The sequence below is a fragment of the Salvia miltiorrhiza genome, chromosome 6 (assembly GCF_028751815.1).
Source record: "Salvia miltiorrhiza cultivar Shanhuang (shh) chromosome 6, IMPLAD_Smil_shh, whole genome shotgun sequence".
Taxonomy (NCBI): Eukaryota; Viridiplantae; Streptophyta; class Magnoliopsida; order Lamiales; family Lamiaceae; genus Salvia; species Salvia miltiorrhiza.
The window spans coordinates 7,793,283-7,803,177 of NC_080392.1; positions in this window are offsets into that span (position 1 = coordinate 7,793,283).

The window sequence follows — 9,895 nt, forward strand, 5'->3', positions numbered from 1 at the left end:
ATAATTGGTCATAATTTTGTTCTTTTTTTTTTAACTTCACTGTTCACACACAGGAGGTCGCACCGCTTGGTGTCCTCTTAGGGACTGGTCATAGTTTTGTTAGGACCCGGATTTACAATTAAATGGAAACTTATAGTTAAAACAATAAGTTTTTAACACAATAATTGCTAGATAATATTGTAAAATATTTTTTAAAGTAATTACTAAAAAAATGGACAAACTTTTTGAATTTTTTTTCAACACATTCTACATTTATTGTAATAATAACACCACTTTTAAATTTATAGCAAAATAATCAAACTCAATACATTACAAAGACATCAATACGACGTCATTTTAAGAGTAAGCACACGGCATACTTTCAACCAGTTCAGAAAAAAGATCATGTCGTGTTACTTTTTCGATCATAGAAATTTTGTCTGTGTCTATTTAGTCAGGTTGAGAAATAATACAACAATCTACAAAACATGTAAAAAATAAAAAATTAGATTACAGTTTATAATTTATTTTCCAGCAAATACTACTCAACAAAGAGAGCGTTGCACAAAACCATTAGGGAATTAATGCATAGAGTGTATTAATTAATGTCGCAACAATATTAATCTTAGCCATGTTGTGGCTACAGTGCATTGTGTACTGCACCTGATCACCAAATGAGAAATTGAAATTGAAGACCTCTAATAATTGCTATTTAATTTTATCGTCTCTATACTGATTTTAGATATTCAAGCTATTAATTCACATAATTGACAGGCAGGTGCAAGGGATTTAGTGATCAAATTAGGTTCATTATGAGTGGATAATTCAAAGAGCTTTATTTTGGTATTTACTGGTTGAGTTCATATTTGGGCCCATTGGCATATTAGGTAAAAAAAAGCTATAGGAAAGTATCGACTCGGACCTTTTTAGAGACTAACGAGGTAAAAGTTGGACAGGAGATTTTTTTTTTTTTTGGTAAGTCTTTCCACATTAATTTGGACTAGATAAAATAAAATTGCTTAGTTTGCTAGATATAATTACAAGCAGACTTGGTCAAATTTGGTATTCCAAGTTCCAACTGCGATATCTAAGTCATACTGGAGTACAAATTTTGAAAATCTGAGGAAAAGTTTAGGTGCAAATCGTGCATAAATCGGTATATTGGAGCATGCTTCTCTTTAAAGAGCGGTAAAATTTGAATTTTAAATTTTACATATTATTTATAAATTAAAGTTTATACGATTTGAATGTTCCCTCGAGGATAAAAGTTGTTATTATTAGTACATATTAATTAAATCAATAACTTTCTTTAATAAATCTACGTGTCTATTATTATTCATAAATCACAACCCAAGTAATTTCATAATTTATATTTTGACTTTTCAATACGTGTTGCTCATTTGAGCTCTTAGCCTCTTACTATCTTTATAGACATTTTTCTTTTATTTATTTCCCCCCTGCAAATTAGATATATTTCCGGAGTTTGTACGTGAAGCCATTATTTTGAACCATCAAACTCGGGTATACTATTTTATGATACATTCCTCTATTGATCATTCTTATTAATAAATACCATGCAATATTGCAATTGATCATCTATATTATTATATTATGTATTAATATAATAAATTACAAGATTTAATCGATCCCACCGAACTCGTGGTACTACTAGGAATAGTACGAATATGCCCATGTGCAAAATTTATTTGAGAAAAGTTGGCTTTCCATTTCGAAGATTATTAATAGGTCAAAAAGTTAACATGATTATAGAAGGCCATGTGCAATCGCTATTAATAGGGGTGAGCAGTCGGTCCGGACCGGACCGAACCGACAAAATCGAGGACCGAATTTTCAATATTTTTTGAACCGAATTGGACCAACTGAAACTCTAGGACCGAACCGAAATCGGACCGAAACCGCCATCGGTTCTCGGTCCGGTTCGGTCCAAAACCGACCGTTTTTAAAATATTAAAAAATTATAAAATTATTAATAATATCAATAAAAATATTAATAAAAACATTAGAAAATTAATAAAAATATTAGAAATTAATAAAAATATTAATAATATTAATAAAAATATTAAATATATATTTAAAATATATATATTCGGTTCGGTCCGGTTTTCGTCGGTTTTGGCCTCCCCGGAACCGGGACCGCACCGAAATATTTTTGGTTCAAGAAAATAGGACCGGACCGGACCAATACATGGACCAAAATCGACCCGGACCGAAAAAACCGATCGGTTCGGTCCAATCCGTCGGTTTTGGTCCGATTTTGCACACCCCTAGCTATTAATCATCAATTAATGATTTGTCTATTTGAAAGGTAACAGTAAAATGGTTGGGAAAGAAAATAAAAATTCTAATTTTAAGCCTCATATGCATCAAGTCTTACTTATCAAAAAATTTGAAAATCATTCACTGACTTTTTAACTGTGAATTCAAGTTTTTGAACTCAAATTCACAATCAAAACTATTCACAATTATAAATTCTATAGCTTTAAAACTCAAATTCACAATCAAAACTATTCACAATTATAAATTCTAGCTTTAAAATTCGAATTCACAACTAAAATTATTCCTAGTTGTGAATTGTAGCTATAACGGGATAAAATATGTCGCCCTCATTTCTCTCAACAAACCCTCACCAATGTATGGAACTGACCTAGTTAGACCATTTGATTAGGGTTTTGTTCGAATCAAACTACTGATGGAACAGAGCAGATCCAGACGAATCAGAGCGTACCCATAAAGATCAATTATACTATTAGTAAATTCCTAATTAATCTCACTCAGTTTTTCTTAATCTCGCTAAGCATAACTGAATGTGGGAACCAAACTCCCCTAAAAATACTATTCACTCATGAAATTAACTAACACTCAAGTGACAAGTCACACACTTGCCATTCTATCCTATCTTATTCTCTCTCTCATTCTCTGCAACACACACACACAGAAAAACAACTAAAAACTATCTTCTTCTCTTTATACATTTTTTACGAGGATTGTCTGCCGCCCTCGATCACCGCGATAGCCTTTTTTTCTTCAATATATCTCTTCATTGTTGCAAGGAAAAACCCTGCCCATTACACAATTAATAATCAAGTTGTGAATTCTACTTTTAAAACTCGAATTCACAATCATGACAACTAGTTGTGAATTATAGCTTTAAAACTCGAATTTACAATCAATTTATATTTGAGTTGTGAATTCTAATTTTAAAACTCGAATTCACAACCAACACTAGCGATTCAATTGCGAATTCATTGAACTGATCGTGAATTCAAAAACATTAACAACACAAATTCACATTCACAACAATTTAACATCACGCAACCTCAAATATTTGATTAAATCCACAACATTCTCCACAAATCTCATTTCGTTCGCTAGAGAAAGAGAAAATAAGAGTGAGATTCATAGATCTCCTCTACTGCATCAATGTACACTATAAGAATCTGGCCGACTACCGATGAAAAATTCCGTCGGTAATGCCATAAATTCCGTCGGTAATTCCATATACCGACGGATCACCGACGACGATCGTGCGTTGCCATGAAAGTGGTCGGTAAAGATTTCACCGACGGAATTTGCCTCCGTCGCTAAATTACTGACGGAAAGGATGACGGACCGTCCGTAGGCGAGCACGCGACGACGCCGACGTCGTCTGAAATCAGCGACGAAAATGGCCGTCGGTATTAGCGACGGAAATAAATTCCGTCGGTAATTTCTTTTTTTTTTCTTTGAAATATATATATATATATATATATATATATATATATATATATATATATATATATATAGGGGAGGGCTAGAATAAAAACACTCTTAAGTGTATAAAATATAAATGATTTTCAGCCCTTAGATCATCAAGATCTACGGTTGATTCGTAACCCTTTTGGATGAATTCGTGGTCCTGGGTTCGAATCCCAAAGGTAGCAAAAATTTATTTTTCACAATTCGTAACCATGTTGGATGAATTCGTAACCCTGTTGGATAAAATCCGTACATTAAAAAACGTTTATATTTATATTTTAAGAAGTGTTTTTACTGTAGCCCTCCTCTATATATATATATATATATATATATATATATATATATATATATTTATCAATCTAGCTTTATACCCCACAAGTATTTTGGTATTTATAATGTATTTTAAACTTAATTGCAGACGTTAAGACGAACTTCCCAGTAAGTCACCCATCTTAGTTGTGCTCTAAATCAAACACGCTTAACCTTGAAGTTCCATTCGAGTGGTTATCAGTATAGAACACGTGTATTATTGATATAACTAGCACATATTAATTCATTTAAACTATTTCAATATACGGAGTATCATTTATTCATAACCTTAGAATATGTCAAGATGATATCTAAGACTTGTGGTGCCGACGAAAGAATGACAGTAAATATACGATCGAATTTAAAATAATAAAAAAAATTAATATTATCGTTAATTAAAAAAAGAAAATATTATTATTGAAAATAACAATAAATTTTAAAATATTCTCAATAATTTAAAAATGAGAATAAAATAGAATATTAATTAAAAAATAATAAAAAATATTTTAAATTTAAAAATAAAATAAAAATAACAAAAAAATTAATAATATTTACCGACGGATTACCAATGAATTAGTTAAAAAAAATTTAAAAAAATAAATTAAAAAATAATATTTAACGAATATTTTCCGTCGGTAATTCCGTCGGTGTCCGGTAATTTTTTTTGTAGTGGTATTGATTATTTAGCTGCTGTTGGTTTCCAAGTTCGCAGCGACGTTTGGTCTCGCGTTCTCCACCACCACCTCATCCATTGTCCACCTTAGACTTCACCTCCTTTAGATTGATCAATCTCTTCGTCCACCGTCCCTTCCAACATTATCACCAAATCCTCCATGCTCAGCAGTTCGTAATTGTCTAAATCCATTAGCGCCACCACTGCCTCCTCGTCATCTCTGTGACTATCGCTCCCACGGACCGTTGCAGTTCCATCGGACACACCTTTCGCTGGGCACCGTTGTAGCTCTGCCGGTCGCTAGAAAGAAAGAGGAGAGTATATTGGAAAATTAATGGTAGGGAAAAAATTGTCTTCATACGAAAAAAATTGTTAATTTTTAAGTTTTTTTTTAGAACTTTTTATTTTTGTTATATGAAAATTGATAGTTTTGTATATTGACTCAATTAAATATGTATAGATAAATTTATATATAATTTTATGTAATTGTAAGAATTTAAACTATAAATTATACTAAAGGTAGTTTTATATGTTGACTCGATTAAATATGCGTAGATAAATCTTTATATATATAAAGAGCAAAGTAAATGTAATTTCATTCAATTTGAAGGACATAATTGGAATTGGAGTGAAAAAATTATAAATACAAGAGGAAAAAAAAACTGCCGGCCATTATGTATCCTAAAAAACTGCAGCAAATTGATTTTTAAAGAATGCACACTATTAAATTTAAAAGTGGTTGAGAACAATTCGTATTCCTTTTTTTTTTTTTCCTTTTGTTCCCTCTCAATTTTAATATTTTAAATTATATGTATTTATTTATTGTATATATTAAAAACTTATTAATATATTACTATTATGTAATTATGTAAAACATTAAATGGTCATGAATAATTCACACAAAAATAATAAAGTATGTGTTTTGTGTATAGATTATAATTTGAAAAAATTAAGACATTAAACACACATAAAAGAGTTATGTATATTTTAAAATTATATATTTTTATTTATTTTATATATTAAAAATTATTAATAGGACATTATATAATTACTATAAAATGATAACATATTATTTATTATAATTTATTTTTAAGAAACATTAACTCAATAACTTTTTCTAACTAATTATTTCATTATTAAATAATTCTTAATATTGCATATTTAAAAAAAAGTTTTTACAGAAAAGTTTTTCTAAAGTCAAATATTCTCTAATATCAGCGGATGTATCTTTACAAAAAGCGTGTATAATATTTTGATTTTTTTATTTTTTACACAAAACATATATTTTACTATTTTTGCGCGAATTATTCTTGACTATTTAATGTATTAGCATAGCTTAAAAAAGATTCCTTTTTTTTTATTTCTTTGTAGGGCAGTTATTAATTTATTTTTCTTAAGGATAAATAAATTAAATAAAGCAAACAAAAAAATTACATGGTTTTACGATACACTTTAGGGATGTGACTCAAAAAGACTATTAATAAAATTACCATTTCTTTGGTTATGATTGTCGAGCCTGATCTTTTCATTTCTTTTTTCTATTTTTCTTTTCTGTTGAATTCTTTTTTATTTTAATTTCCAGTTTCTCTTCATGAAACAATACAATTGTCTTATCTTTTCCTCTTTTTTTATAAGCATGTTTTCATTTTGATTAATTATATATTTTTAATTTTGGATATGAATGGTGCATTATATATAAGAAGATAATATTATATATTAGTATAATTAATATCAAGAAGAAAATTATAAAGTTGTCACGTTACAAAAAAGTGTCAGCGAATATTTTAAAGATAATAATACATGGATCTTTTTTTAAAATTGATTAATTATTTCTTTAAATCAATAAATATTTGCATAATTATAAGTTAATAAGTCAACAAAATTAATTACGAGCAATTAAAATTTAAAAAAAATAAAAGGTATTGATCAATTATTTAGTAATTAATTGGAAATAAGTTGAAAATGAGTGAAGTTCAAAGTGAAATAAAAAAAGGTTATATGTAAATTATTTACATATAAAATTCTTAAAAAATGTTATCAAATATTATTATTTTTCTTAATTTTGATTCTAATTTTTAATATTTATTTCACCCTCAAATGAATTAAAATTAAAGTTTAAATTAAATAATCCAATTTCAATTGATCGAAAGTTATAAGAGATAATAAAGAAAATCATACATGTTTGAATTTGTTCAAAATTATTGTTGCTTTTTAAATATGATAATTTTTTTTTATTAATATATGTATTTTTTTTTATTCATACAATTATCTTTCATTGATATTAAATTAAGTTTGAATATCTTTACGTGTCTATTAATATTTTAAAAATATGTGTTGAAATATAGTATGTCAGAGACCAATGTGCTTACTAACAAATATTTTCAACCCTTCAATTGTGAAGCTATTTGGTGAGATCATAACTTTGCTGAATGAATTCTTGATCGAGAGTTTGAATTTCATAGGCTTTTTTTTTAGTTCATCATTATTTTCATGAAAAATTTGTAATGTTACATAGCTAATTCATAGACAACTTATTTGATACGATATATTTGATTTATATAATTATAGCAATTGCATATATAAGTAATATTATATCTATGTATAGTTACATGATATATTTTTGTATAAATTACGTTGATCACTTTACAAATAACATATTTGGTATCAAATTTTAATTTTATTAGTTTATATTACTTATTCCATCCCAATTCAATAAGCCATGGGAATTGAACACGAATTTTAATAAATGAATAGTTTAGAATGAAATAAGAAAGAAAAAAAAAAATCGAGTATATTTGTCAAAAAAGTAGAAGAGATAAAGAATATATTATTTTTTAAATGAAAAGATAGATAATTATTTGTGGGTTACAATGACATTTAATGTAAATAATGAGTTGAGTGAATATGTTAGTTTTTTTTGACTTGGGGGATCGGGGGAGCGGTGGGGTTTAAACCCTAGATCTCACTGTTCACAGACATAAGTTCGCATCGCTTGGTGTTTCCTTTGGGGACAGTGAATGCGTTAGTTATGTATTGATTTTTCAATTTAAGAAGCCACATATTGAAAAATCAATACATAACTAATACATTCATCGACTCATTATGTATTTATTTTTCATTTTAGGAAGTCACGTATTGAATAGAAACATCCAAATAAAAAATTATGGTATATCAAATTGAAACGAGAGTAATAATAATTATAAAGCTTATGCATAATTTACGTGAATTTAAAATCATAATGATCGCGCATAGCGCGGGTGGTACACTAGTTTATATAAAAGTGTAAGAATTTAAACTGTAAATTATACTAAAGGTAGCATAACATTATTTCGCTGACATGACAATTATATGATTACTATATGTACATTACATATGTATTTTCACTAAATTCCGTTAATTAAAGATCAAAACGCCTGTTTAAATCAAGTTTTTATTTTCACTGAACCCCATACACAATGCATTTATAAAAATGTTTGGAATCCTTAATTAATTTATATCCCTGAATGGAAATAGAAAATACTAATTAATATAGTACGTACAAAAAGGTGAGGATGACGATGATCAGCCCCTACATATATATTCCAACTTGTCAAAACTGGATTAAAATTGATAACTTTTTGTGGTGTAGCTTTCCGAAATAAATCAGAAATTAATAGAGTCCCTACGTGGCCAATGAAAAGTTTTGGTCTCCATAATACATGGATATTTCAAGGTGAAGTCGGCTTCGTGTGAAATTAAACTTTCATCTTCCGCCTTTGGATTTTTTTCATCGTTTTGAACATAGGCCTTTCTATAGACCTTACCCCAAAGTTTATGGCTATAATTAATGAACATAAATGCACATCATAATATAAGAATACGAGAGAAAAGAAATTTAATTACTTTTTTTTCCCTTTCTCAAGACCGTTTCATCATATCGAGATTCGTCAAATAATACTACATTATATTTTAAGAATTGAGATGAAGGCAAATTTGGAGGGTGCTAAAGGAAAAGGATTTAGGGGGGAGGGAGAGCTTCAACACCCTCAATTTTTTTCTTTTAATTATTTTTTAAAAAAACTTTTACTTATTATTTTGTCCGATTTTTTTAGCACCCATTTTCGTCAAAAAAAAAAAGCTCTTCCAAACTATTTTCTTATGTACGCCTCCGATCGATGGAGATATACGTGCATCGTGCTCTGCTCTGTATATATATGTGTACTTGTGTGATCTATGTATAACGATAATACAACTAATATATATACTCATTTCACTAATATGTTTTGTATCTAGAAAACATAATTACTAATAATGAAATATTTTATCTATAATAGAATGACATTAAAGAAGTGGAGTTTCTATTATATTTCTTGTTTGATTTCAGCATTACTATACAATAATATGAATCAAAGATCAAATAAAATATGGTACGTATATGACATATATACTGTTCGACAAATGATTACATATGGTTTTTCAGGCGTAAATTCTCTTAACATTGGAAACATCAAATTAACACGAAGGTACATCTTGATTAGTATAAGATTCTTACACGTCACTCATTTTAACGCAAAATACTTGAATTTAATTTTGAAGTGCGGATGCCATGCCTATCCGTTTTATCCTAATTAATTAATCAGTAATCACCGAGGTTAAATATTAATTTGTTAATTGAAACACCTAATTGAAATATTATAGATAAATGAGATAGAACAAAAAAAAATTGACATTTTAAATGATCATAACTTATTCGTTTCAAATTCATTTTTTTTTATAATATTTCTATTGAATTAAAAATCTTCTCATAATCTTTAATTTAACATCCATGTTGATATTTTATCAATAATCGAAGTTCACAATTTTTTGAAAACAATTAAATAGAAAAAGATGGTGGAAAAAAAACTTCTCTTTTTATATTTTATATAGATTGTTGATAAATGATAGTTATGACCGATTTTGTTATAATCAATTTTATTTTAGGATAATTATTGTTGAAATAATAAATTTGATTGTGATATGCGAAGTGAGACATACAAATCGGATTAGATGGTCACATTCACTTAAATACCGTATTCAATTTAAATATTTCATTTAGAATTTTACTAAAATAATTAACATCCATATGTAGCTAATCTACTTTAGAGGATATTGTTGTTTGATATGACGAGCTGTTTAATTTAGCTCACGGCCGGATATCGT